Source organism: Lissotriton vulgaris, chromosome 6 (genome assembly GCF_964263255.1).
Source record: "Lissotriton vulgaris chromosome 6, aLisVul1.2, whole genome shotgun sequence".
Lineage (NCBI taxonomy): Eukaryota > Metazoa > Chordata > Amphibia > Caudata > Salamandridae > Lissotriton > Lissotriton vulgaris.
Window position 1 is genome coordinate 869,615,457 of NC_141694.1, and position 13,655 is coordinate 869,629,111.

Consider the following 13,655-nt stretch of genomic DNA (forward strand, 5'->3'; position numbering starts at 1 on the left):
TATCTGCACTATACGAATACACTTGTGAACACATCTATGACCCTATTTGTATTATAAAATATTATATTATTTAACAACAACAGTAAATTATATTATCTCCACAACTCACCTCGATTATCAGATATAGGAGCTGACGTGTCTTTGGGTGGAAACTCCTGAGATAGATTCGAACTGAAAGGGGCTTTCTACTAATTCTTCTATAGAGGTGGAGAGTGGCTCTGTACTTGGTCCCCTCCTGTAGATGCAGTCTGATGTCTCCTTGCCAGTTTTTCTTTTCTGCAGGAACAGTGGTCTTGCAACCACTTCTAACGTTTTTCCACATACTTTTTTTTGGCACCCAAATCATTTATTCATTGCTGCATCGTGCTCCAAATTCATTTTTTTGTTAGATTTAGTGACATTGATGGAGGATATGCCAAACAGCTCGTCATGCTCTGAGACACACTCCTTGACAAGAATTTCCAGCTCATGGTCACTAAATGTTCTTTTCCTTTTCATTCGAGCCTCCTCTTGCAGCTCCTGGCTAGGCATGGTTGCTACAGTTCCTCCTTTGCTTGCACAAGCTTCTCTCTGTGCTCTGCACTTGAAACTAAAGTAACTTCATGGAATGGAAGAAGTATTCCTGCCAGTGAGACAGTTCCTATTAGTGACTCGTACTGATTTTCAATCTGTGATTTGACATTTAGAAATTGTGAATGATATAGAATCTTTATTATAAGAACGTACAAGTCAGTAAATCATGTTTACGATTCTTAATTTGCGATTAGGTATTTCTCGCTAATTTCCAATCACAAAATATTATTTTTGTATATTAGGCTCCTGGTCTTTGGCAAGATGTTTCAACCAGACACCATGTAGACATAAACACACAAACCACTACACATGCTGTCGCTTTCTTTACTCATTTCTACTAAAAATTGTGAATTCAGAGATCCAGTGCACTTCTTTGGTCGTGTACAATGAGAAGTGAGCACAAGTTCCATGCCTTCAAAATATTGATCAATACTGCTGCCATATATGTTCTCAATATCAATTTCATTAATGATGTCATTTGAGTTGTCATCTATTTTGTCGTTGATTACAATATTTGAGATGTTAAGAGTGAAGCCATAAAAGAGGTCATGGGTGAGATCACAAGTTATAATTTGCGCTCTTGCTATATATGTGGAATTCTAGTGGTTGTTGGATTTTGTATTCTATTATGTCACATTATTATTGGAAAAGCTTTGCAAATTTAATTGTATGTGATTTTTGTAATTTTTATTTATGTAATAACATACTGCAACTAACCACATCCCATATAAAGGAGTTGCACACAGACTTCAACTGTGCCCATAATCCCCTATCAAACAACCTACAGCTAAAGGCCATGTGTAACTGGGGTTGGGGCAGCAGTGATTCTTTGAAGTGCCTGGCTTTAAACTGGGCCCTGCTGCTAACCTCTGCTGCACATGACCGAAGGCAAGGCACACTCAATAGAGAAAATGAAGAAGTGGCAAAGCTTTCCTACGCACAAGATAATATTCGTACCCCCCAAAGTAAATACAGATAATAATCACAGTGTGCTCCCAAGGACAGGGACAGCCACTCGTATCCCCTGATATGGACCAGAAAACCAGTCCAAACTAAAATTCAGAAACAATGTCCTGAGCACAACTTCGCATCGAGTATAAAGAAGTCCAATCAATCTTCTTTTCTGTTGATTTTATTCTTCAAATCTGATAAAATCTTCTTATCAATCATATATGGCAATCTTCAAATCATCCAAAGCCAATTCATCCAAAGCCAACACGTGTTTCGTCAATAATGATGCCTCCGCATCTCTGACTTCTTTAGGGCTATCAGGATATTTCTCCAATTCCAAAATATACCAAAAACATTGGGGCATATTATCAAGGGGGTTGATCTCCGCTTTTTTGGCTTTAAAAGCCAAGAAAGCAGAGACAAAATTATCTCCCTATTACCTAGCTGTCGCTAACACCAGTTAGCGACAGCTAGTAGGAGATAGCGACCATCTTGGGCCCCGCTTTGCATGTCAGTGATATTTATCACTAATGACTTGCAAAGTGGGCGTGCCAAGATGTTAGCGACTGGAAACAGTCGCTAACATCGCTATCTCCTATTACCAACTTTTGGAGATATTCGCGCTAAGCGCGAATATCTCCAAAAGCTAACACCTGCCCCTGAGCAGTTCTTAGCCATGTTAGCCAATGGTAGGTGGATAACATGGCTTAGAGCATTAGCTCAGTAATGCATGAATATCGCTGACTTTTCAGCGATATTCATGCATTTCGGCCGATTTTTATCGCTTAGGAGATATACCTTGATAATAGCAAGGTTCCTAAGCGATAAAAATCGCTGCAGCTCGGCGATAAAAATATCGCCGCTAAACCAACATAGCGATAATTATCGCTAGTTGTTGGTAATATGCCCCACTGTTTTTACGGATGAAGATTTCACTAAGTGAAAGTCAATTGCAACTCGCTTAGTATTCAATTTGGCGTCCAAATAAGATAAGGAGTTCACAGGATCTGTTGTTCTGTAATCCGAGTCAGGGAGAGTACTCCTCACATCATCCGATCGGCGTTCAGTTCGATAAGAAGATTTTATCAGATTTGAAGAATAAAATCAACAGAAAAGAAGATTGATTGGACTTCTTTATACTCGATACAAGTTGTGCTCAGGACATTGTTTCTGAATCAAGGCACACTCAATGTTGGGAGTGAAGATAACTTGTTCTCTTGCTTGGCTGAAGGCATTGCACAGCTGGAGATATGAAGTATGTCATTAAAATCCCTCAAACAACACTTAAAACCTTTTCTAATCACAAGTTATGGTTTCCTCTGCTCATAAGACATTAATTACGATTTTAAACACATCTAAAAAATGCCCTTAAAGCCGGTCTGCCATTTTTAAGATGGTTGCACTACCGCGCCTACTTTACCAACTACAGAACCATCCATATCCTATCCCACCCCAATGGTTTCGGCAGGTTAACTCAGTGCTGGGTCGCTTCCTTTGGGCTGGAGGTGCTGCCAGAGTAGCGCTGCGCACTTGTTTTTTGTCCACATACTATGGGGGCTTAGCCACCTCGGATATACAGTCCTACTACCAAGCCGCCCATCTCCTTGTTCTAAATGAATGGTGGTATGGTGACGGTGGGGATCCAGCATACGCCCTGGAACGTGTGTTGATGGGCGATAACTCGCTCCACACCATCCTATACTCATCCCGACTACGTCGGCCGCTGCCGAGGGTCACTAAACTTGTCTTTGCGATATGGCGACAGGCACTGCGTCGCATGGGCTGGTGGGGCAGGCTGACCGCAGAAACGCCGCTATGGCGCAACGGCTTACTACCGGAACTATCTAGGTTATCAGGCTTTGATGGCTGGGACTCAATAGGCATATCGCAGCTCGGCCATGTACTGTCCGGGACGACTCTCAAGTCCTTTCAGGCCCTTCGCACCGAATTTGATATGCACCAGTCTCAATTTTTCCGATATTTACAATTCCGGCATGCTCTGACGCCCAGTATAACCAACCTTGACTCACTCCCTGAATTCAGCCCAATCGAAGCAAAGGTCTTCATGGGTGACCTTGGGGACAAGAAAGTGTCACGCATTTACCAGACTATGGTTACCCACTGCTCCTCCAACCTTCTCCCGCTGAAGGCGAACTGGGAGGCCGATATCGGACCATTAGATGAGGATGATTGGCGAGAGGCCCTAGAATCCCCGAGGGGTGCGGTTATAGCGATACGGTTTCGCCTCATACAGTTCAAGGTTCAACACAGGGCCTATTATACCCGAGAGCGTCTGTGGAAGGCGGGCCTGATTGGGTCCCCGGAGTGTCTGCGATGTGGGGCAGAGGTGGGTACGTTGCTCCACACAGTGTGGTCTTGCTCCAAACTAGCTGGCTTCTGGAGGGGTGTATGGGGCTGTCTGTCGGAGGTTCTGGGCTGGACCCTTCCTCGTACTTACCGCTTGGGTCTATTGCACATCATGGATGGGGTTGGGGGTAATATATATAAGCGACACCTGCTCCTCCTGGGGCTGGTGGTAGCCAAACGAGACATGGCCCGAGCGTGGAAGGACGTTGTCGTGTTCATGCTGTTGGCTGGGCGGCACACCAAAACACTGGACACAGGTTAGTCGGGCATTTCCTTTATTTTCATATTGTACAGCGTCCCGTCAGCACGTCCTTACTCGTCCCTGTCCTAATCATTGTCTGTCCCCTTTCCTGTGTCGTCACCGGATCTGGTGTCCGGTGGCCTGGTCACTCTGTCTGAGGACCCACAGGGTCCTAACGCCCTACTGTCCGTCGCCCACACTGTCGGAACACGACATCTCCCCCCTTGTTGCAAACAAATGTTCGTGACACATTTACCATAGTCCTCATTCACAGTCATATTGATGGAGGTGAACGAAACGAGAGAGAGAGAGAGAGAGAGAGAGAGAGAGAGAGAGAGAGAGAGAGAGAGAGAGAGAGAGAGAGAGAGAGAGAGAGAGAGAGAGAGAGAGAGAGAGAGAGAGTGAACTTGTCACTCTACATCTCTTCAATGAGTCTCTGTTATTTACTGAATGTCCTTCGTGATCTAGTGTCTCCATCGCTTCCTTGTCCTCTATCTTTCTCCTTCTATGTGGCTGCAGTTGCCGCTGCCATTTCTTCTTCATCCGCCTTTAGCTCCTTGAAACGCTATCTTTTCCTTGTTGTTTGTTGTCAGTCGGAGACAGCCATTATCATCGATCCTTTCACTTTCGTCACCGCCAGTGAATCTTTGGAGAACCTGTTGTCTGAATATCGATATTGTTTCTTTCTGTCTCACCACCTCTGGTCCTGGCCGTGCAGTGTCTCTTGCCTTGATCTTCCTTGGTGGCGCCTGTCCGCTCTGCTCATTGTTTGTCTTTGTCCTTTCCTGCTGTTTCTCCTGCGCCAAAGTCCTGTCACGTTGCTCCTTTTTACCCATTTTATTTCCTTTGTCTTTGTGTCTTTCCTTTTGTTTTCTTTTCTTCTATGTTCTCCTTTTCTCTTTTCTCTTTCTTTGGTGATCTTTGTCCCTCTTTTCTTTGTTAATTCTCTTTTCTGTCCTTTCCTCTATTTGGCCTTATCTCTGGCTTTTCCTTTATTTATTTATTTATTTATTTATTTTTTTTGTCCTTTTTTTTCTTTTCTTATTCGGCCTCTTCTGGGCTTTCCTAGTCTTCTTCTTCTTTATTTCCTTGTTTTCTTATATTTGCATCCTTCCTGCAACTTATTCTTATTTTTTTTTATGTCCGTCCTTTTGTTTTCTTTTCTTTTGTCTTTATTCTTCCTTCTTTTCTTCTTCTTTTCTGCTTTCCTTTTGTCCTTTCTCTTTATCCTCTTTTCTCTTTTATCTCTATTTTCCTCTTCTCTTTCTTCCTTTCTCTTTTCTCTTTTCTCTATATTTTCTTCTTATCTCTATCTTCTCTCTTCTTTTCTTCTTCTTTTCTCTTTATTTTCTTCTTATCTCTTTATCTTCTTTCTGCCTCTTTATTTTCTTCTTTTCCCTTTATCTTCTTTCTTCTTTTCTCTATATTTTCTCTTTATCTTCTTTCTTCTTTTCTTCTTCTTTTCTCTATATTTTCTCTTTATCTTCTTTCTTCCTCTTTATTATCTTCTTTTCTCTTTATCTTCTTTCTTCTTTTCTACTTTTTCTTTATGTCCTTTCCTTTCTGTGTTATTTCTCTTTTCTGTCTTTTATTTAGCCTTCTCTGGTTTATTTATTTAGCCTTCTTTCTTTATCTGTTCGTTTCTCTTTTATTTCCTCTTTTTCTTCTTCTTTTGTTCTCTTGCTTCATCTTCCTTTCTCTTTTGTCTCTTTTCTTCCCCTTATTTCTTCTCCTTTTGCTTTGTTTTCTGCCTTTTTTCCTTTGTATTTGTCCTCTTCTGGGCTATCTTTGTCCTTTTCCTTTTGTTCTCTTCTTTTTCCTTGTGCTATTTATTTGTCTCTTTATTTTACTTCTTTGTTTTCTCCTCTTCTTTATATCTCTTTTCTTTTCTTATATATGCCTCTTTCTGGCACTTATTTCTTCTTTCTTTTCACTTTCTTTGTATTCTTGCCTTTTGTATTCTCTTTTGGTGCCCTTTGTTTTTGTCTGTTCTTTGTTTCATCCACTTTTTCCTTTATTTCCTTTATTTCTTCGATCTTTGCGCTGTGCCTGACTCTATAAAATGGCCGCCGACGTTTCCTTTAACTTCATTGGCTCCTGCGCCTGTTCTTAAGATGGCCGCCGGCGTTCTCGCGAGACTTCGCGTCCAATCAATGCGATGCCTGACTCCAAGATGGCCGCCGTCTTTTTCTTCACGGTGATTGGTTCGCGCGCCTGACTTCAAAATGGCCGCCGAGACTCTCGCGAGAGCTCGCGCCAATTTCCTTTAACTTCGCGCTTTCTACACGGCGCTTACCGGAGCCAGCAGTCTTCTTCTCCTCATCAGTCGGGGTGAGCTCCCGCTTTGCTGCATTTCTTCAGGGCACTTTTTCTTCTTTTCTGCACGACGCGATCCAGGGTGGGCTCCTGAATTAAGATCGCCAATTTTCTTCATCCGATGGGCACACGTCCGGTTCACTCCCTTCGTCGCCAGTTGTCGTGTTCATGCTGTTGGCTGGGCGGCACACCAAAACACTGGACACAGGTTAGTCGGGCATTTCCTTTATTTTCATATTGTACAGCGTCCCGTCAGCACGTCCTTACTCGTCCCTGTCCTAATCATTGTCTGTCCCCTTTCCTGTGTCGTCACCGGATCTGGTGTCCGGTGGCCTGGTCACTCTGTCTGAGGACCCACAGGGTCCTAACGCCCTACTGTCCGTCGCCCACACTGTCGGAACACGACAGACGTGAGGCCCCCCCCCCCCTGATTGCATGGAAGGCTGGTATGGACTTCTGTATGGGTCTGGAGAGGCCAATCTTTGAGGCGCGAGGATGCCCTCGTAAACATTTTAAAATATGGAAGAGGTGGGCAGACTACAGAGGTTTGACACTAGACCCCCCGGTAGAACAAGAGGAGGACCTGTAGCCCTGTATGACCCAGCAAAACCCATTCCCACACACATGCTAGACACACCAAGAGCTTCCCTCAACACAGTTCACACACACATGCACGGGGTTAGGGCGGGTTCCAGGGAGGGATCCGGGAGTTGGGTGGATAGATAATTGAACAGATGAAGGTGAGATTACTGTTTCCGTGTATCCTAGATTCCGTTGGTTTCTTGCTTCAACGCTCAGATCTATATTGTAATCGCAACTGAAATGCCTGGTGGTATCGTCCTGATTGTGGGATGCCACTCTACTTCATATGCTCATCTTTATCAATAAACTTGTTGTGAAAAAAAAAAAATGCCCTTAAAACACAGCTAAAGTGAAGTTAACGTTACTAAGCACAACTGAAAGTTCCCTGAAATTGACCAGACGAAACCCAAGTTCCCACAATGCAAGCCATAAGTTACACCTGAAAAAAAATGCTCATTGACTAATAATGTTTTTACGAATCAAAAGCAGGACTTGATGAACTCAAAATCTTTAAATAACGTATCAAAATAAATAAATTATTCAGGATGTATAGTGATATCAGAAAGGTTAAGCTTATATTTTATAATACCAGCGATGTAATCAAGGGTCTATTTGTTATTATGTATCACATCATGGCTGAGGACTTGAGCAATGCAATCAGAGTGCAAGTTTTGGGTTGCACGGCAGGGTTTTCACTTTTGGTTTGCTCAGTTAATCATTCATTTAGCAACTTGTGCAAAGTCTGTAGCTTCTGGGCTAAGGGCCTGGCTGGGGTAAAAAGCAGAAGCGCGGTTTGCTGTTTGCTACTCCACATCTGCTAAGATATCCTGCTTCCTAGATGTAGTTTTTCTGGCCGTACAAAAGAACAATGGTGCAAACAGAGTCACGACAATGTCAAAACAAAAATAACTTTCCATTACCTACTCTGGATGAGGGCACCACTCTTACACTCCATAAAGTGTTTGAAATCCATTTTATGCAGTGGTAACAAAAACAGGTACAATGTATACTTATCATCTGCAATGAAAGATAGCAAGATGGTGGGTGGCATATTGAGATGTCTGGCATTAGCACTGTTCTTTTTACTACTTTTTCCTGGAATTATGAGAAGTGTAGGGGTGAGTTATTGTCCTTTGTTGAGGGCTCTAGCTCAAGGTAGACGTCGGTTCATCATAAGACAAATGCTACCACAAAGTAGCATCACCCTTTGTTTGACCATAATTATATCATATGGTTGGCTACTTGTGCCATAATTAGCCCTTCTATATGATAGAGAGGCCAAAGCTGCCGACTTGGGAGCTGGGGTTCCGGATTCACGTCTTGACATCGGGTCAACATCCTATGTTCCTGGCAAATGGCATAAACTCCCTGTGCCCATGGATAGTTCCTGGACAGGGCCATATTAAGGCTTTGAATTTAATATCTAATTTCCGCTCTTTCATGCGCTCTTTGGCCAGGTTACTGGAACACACCTCCAAATTCTAAATGCATACATTACATTTTCATATTGTATCACAGCAGCAGCTCACTAATATTACTCAAATAATCTCTGTGACACCCTCCATTTCTCATATGTGAGGTCTTGTTTTGATCTGAAAGAAATCTTTTTTATGGCTGTTGCATGAAACATAAACACAATATGTATTTGCAAAAAAGTCCCTAATAGAATGTCACACATCACGCACATTAAAAAACTATTAAAAGAGAACAGTATTTAAAGCAATCTGTTTAACAATTATTCGATTCTATCAGGGGGCCCGCTAAAGGCTGAGGCTCTGGGCCAGAGCATACTTTGCATATGCCTTAAAACTTCTCTGCGCCTGGATACCGGTCGGAGCCCTCCAGCCTGCATCCTAATCCGCCGGTCTGATTCCTTTCTGACCGACCCATTTTGATGGGGTCGGTTAGAAGGGAATCTGAATCTTTTTTCAGAATGGCCTCCGATGGGCTCAGAGTGCCCGTCCGCCAGTTGTAAACCGTGCAGTAATCCCTCGGCCGGCTCTTTCCGGCCGAGGGATTCCAATGGCACTTTCCCACTGCCTTTCTGTGCCGGTCTTTCCAACACAGAAAGGCATAGGGAATATGTCTTTGGGGCCCCTAGAAGGGCCCCAATGGGTGCTAGGCTGCCAAATGGAAGCCTAGGGGGCACCTACGGTGCCCCTTTGTTGATACCTGCCCCCGGTGGCAGGCACCTTGAGGTGCCTGCCACGGGGTGCAGGGATGAACTGCACCTCTGCTCTTTGCAATGAAAGCATGCGGAATGCATGCTCCCATTTTAAAGTATAGGTTTAGGTCGGATCCTACTTCCTAGGCCGAAACCCTTGACAGGAGGTCATTCGGTTCCAGTTCCAAACCAATGTCGTACGGAATCTGGTCCGTCCGACATTGGAATTGGCCTCTTAATTGTAAAAATAGCAAAAGGCTTTCTCACTTCTCAACACTGACAGCAATAAAAAAAAAATAAACATGTCTCTTAGTCTACTTTACAACATTTTATACCTCAAAAAATCCAGTCATAAAATAACTACTTAAGGCCTTGTATTATATGTGATACTTCTTCAGGCCACATAAACGGCAACCTTGCGACCAGCCCTTAAGTGGCACTGCAGTCCCAGCAGTGGAGCAAAAGCTCCAGCCTGGGAAATGCTTATAAAAAATATGAGTGCTATTGGAATAATGGTTTCAGTCACCCAGGAGTCATATGTTTTTTTCCTACTGTTGCTGGGAAGCTGAACTCCCTGCTGCTACCCTTCCCACAGCAAAACAAGTATTTTTCGGTGATTTCCTTGCCCCTGGGGAAATTACCAAAAACAGAATATGTGAAAATAGCCTCTAAGGGCATTATGGTAGCACCTTTAGGTATTTTTCTTGTTTTTTTTTAGAACTCCAGGCTGAGCCCAGAGTCGAAAGAAGGCTGCACCCGCTTCCTGGTTGATGTGGTGGCAGCCAATCAAATTTCATGATGAGATCTGTCAGGCCCCATGGATCCTCTGTGGCATAATATATCCAATTCTTTTTAACCTTAATGTTTCCTAAAGTACTGAACGGATTCATACCAAAATACAAAAAGCACTCTTTCTGGACCATGAGCTAGATTTCCGCCAAATTTGGTGTAAAACTGGTCAGAGGTTTGAGCTGTACCTGTGTCTAAATTTCCTATTAAAAAATGACTAGGGGAAACGTATTTGGACCCCCCACCCACTGGATGGATCACCCTGAAAAATTATATGCAGAAACTAGCAACATAGTAGTACTTTTTTGGAAAGTGTTGTATATATATCCAAGAAAGAAGTGACTCAAACAGATGGATTCACCACAGAACAAAAATATATTTCCACTTCGACTTTTCACCTTCTGCCTCAGGTAGTACAAGATGGCTTGCTCAGTGGCTGCACAGATGACACACCTGAATTTTCAAAAAGCATCATGATTGAAGATTCCATTTGGAATGTGGAATCAATGCAGTCATGGGAGCTCTTGAGATATGCTTTAACCAGGTGCTATTGTGAGTAATGTTCAGTCCATCTGGATGCAGGTATTTTAAATGGTACATCCAGAAGTTTTCTCTGGAGTCTAGTAGTTCTTCCTTTAAGACATGTTCCACAGAGAAAATCTTCAACTCTGGTAGTAAATGATTCACATGGTTGAAATGATTGGCTACAGGTTAGTAAATTTTCTTATTAACTATTACCGATTTGTGGTTCCTGAATCGTGTATGTTGGTATTATTCACTGTTTGACTGACATATTGTTTTTTACATCTTTGGCGTTGACACTGAATCGCATAAATAATGCGTGTTGAGCGACATGTAAGATGCCCTCTTATTCCAAAGGTCCTTCTCGTGACAGAACAAGTTACTGATGATGTTTGTAAAAGTCATTCACATGTGTTGCACCTTTTAGAGTCACAGCAATGAACGCTTGCATTTGTTACAACTTGCTGGAGTTCTGCTCTCACTATAGGAGCTTGTAAAAAGAGAGCTCTCTGCGGTAAGCAATGACTAGAGGTTTGGAAAAAACCTTTTGCAATTTTTCACAAGTGGACCATAAGGGAACTGTTTTTTGCATTATATTTCTGTAGTTGTGAGCTGATAGATGATAGTCAACCACAAATGTAGTTCTGTCACTTTTGTTTCTGCTCTTGGTATTCCAAATAAATGCTTCCCTGGGTAACTGCAAAGACTTGTCAATTTGTTGCTGTATGATAATCAGAGGATAACCTCACCTTTTAAATAATGTAGCAAGCCCATGTAGATGGTCTTTACATGTGTCCTCATTGCTGCAGATGCGTCTTATTCTGAGTGCTTGGCTGCAGATGATGCTGAGTTTAGTGAGGTGTGGGTGACATGAAGTCCAGTTTAGATACAAATGAGCATCTGTAGGCTTGTTGTTCAGACCAGTTGTCATTTTGTGTTCATGAATGGTGAGTAGCACATCCAGAAAAGGGAGATGATGCTTCTGTTTAGTATTGCTGCTGGTAGGATGAATATTGTTTATATAAGCGGTAAATTGTCCCAATGTTCTACTTCCTGCATTCCATATTTTAAATATGTCATCAATGTATCGTAGCCATACCAGTGGTTTGATGGTAGAAGCAGCAAGTATACAGTTCTCTAGTTTGCCCATTAATATATTTGCATATGATGGAGCCATCGAAGTTCCCATGACAGTCCCTTTTGTCTGCAGATAGTGTTTACCGTTGATGGTAAAATTGTTGGATTTAAGGGTAACTCTTGCAAAGATTGGTAAGCACATTTGTTGATGGCTTTTTTACAGTTCTTTTATGATGAGCTTCAGATAATGCCATAAGGCCATCGCCATGTGGTATATTGGTATATAAAGATGTAACATTGTTGTATTTATATCTAGGACCCTAATTCGATATTCCCGATTCATGCCCTTGTGCGGTTATAATTAATAATATCCTTATAAAGGCATAAGAATCATATCGATATTCAGTAATAGCCCATGCAGTCCAAAGCACAGCACGGCTACTCCCATCGACTCCTAGAAAGCACAACCTTTCTTTATACAAACCAAGCCTCCAGCAGCCCGGGAAATTCCCCCCTGCTTTTGTTTTGATTTGAACAATAACTCCTGGAGTCCAGAAAGAACTGTTAGTTCTTAGTGACGTCTTATGTCCAACCTTACGTCAAACCCGGCACCTTTCAGGTATAAAATACCAACAGTTGCCTTAAGCAAACACACAGTGGTTTGGAGCAGAGCGGCTATCTACTTGCCCGAGAGCCCAGCTGATGCGAGAGCCCACGGAAGCCACCCCTCCCCTTTGACGCGCTGGAGAATCTACTTTTTCTCACGCCGAGGAAATCCAGCTCCGGTGTTCCCGAGTCACCCTTGTGGGTTGCTGGGAGATTGAGTCCTAAAGAAAGAGATACCAGACCTCCCACATTCTATTACCAAGGTACGGAGCTGACTAAACCCTTAAAGAGAATTCTTGATTCAGATCCTTGGCAAAAAACAATCTTAACCAACTTAACTTAAACTGCTACTTACTTACTCCTTCCCAAGTATTAGGCTTAGGTCAGGTACATTGGGGTAAGCGTAGTTAGAAGGACCAGTTGAGTACGTTAGTCAATGGTTTTATGTATGTATATATATTTTATCTATTTTAAAGTATCATATAGCTAAGAAACCATATCTATGCTTTTACAGTATTATTTCATAATACTACGTTTACTGTACGCGCTTTACTTCATAATAAGTATTGCAATTGTGGCAATTCATTTCTCTTGCATGAGAAAGAAGACTGCTCAATAAAATAACACCTTTTATTGAAAAACGCCTGTCTCTCCATTTATCTGCACTCTGGTGAAACTAAGTATGCACGATTGACTGAGTGAAATAGCTGCCTATTGTTTTCACACGACTCTAGAGATACACTTTATTATGAGGGAGCAAAGTTGTCATGTTTGTATGGTTGTCAGAAGCTAATCCCTTCTTGTCTAATCCGGAGAGTTAACTCTTTCCTGAACATACGAGAAAGTTTCTAGTGACCTCTGAGCTAGCTGGCGAAACTAATTAAGTCTAATATAGTCAGTAGAGACCTAGTCGGCCTCAGTCCTACGTCTACACTGCTGTTTTTATTATTCCAATGTGCAGAGCCTATTGGGAATATAGGAACTACACTACATGGCGCCCAACGTTTGGTAAGGTGATAATCTAGCGCAAGACACTTGAGTAACTCAGTCGTGCTTTTTCACACAGAACCCTTTTTCCATAAAAACTCCAAAAGACATCTGGAGTGGGTGAAAGGTTAATATCCGCCAGAACTTTGTAGGAAGAGATTCCTATGTATTAGTTTTTGGTTTAGTCAATGTTGAAGGATGTAGTGTTTCAAAATATTGTGCACCTAATCTTTGTTTCCAGTGCTATACTCATTCCGGTCAACGTAAGGAGAACTATAACTCTTAAACTTATAGAAAATGGACTGACATCACGTGGTGGTACGGTCATGTTTGTGGTAGAGGCCCATGAATATCGGCAGACAGAGGTATTCTATTCATGGATACACTTTCCAGCAGCAAACGCTATAACAAAAGAATTCCACTATTACAAAATAGAGGAACCTCCGGATATATACACTCCTTTCGAGGACGTTGAAATCC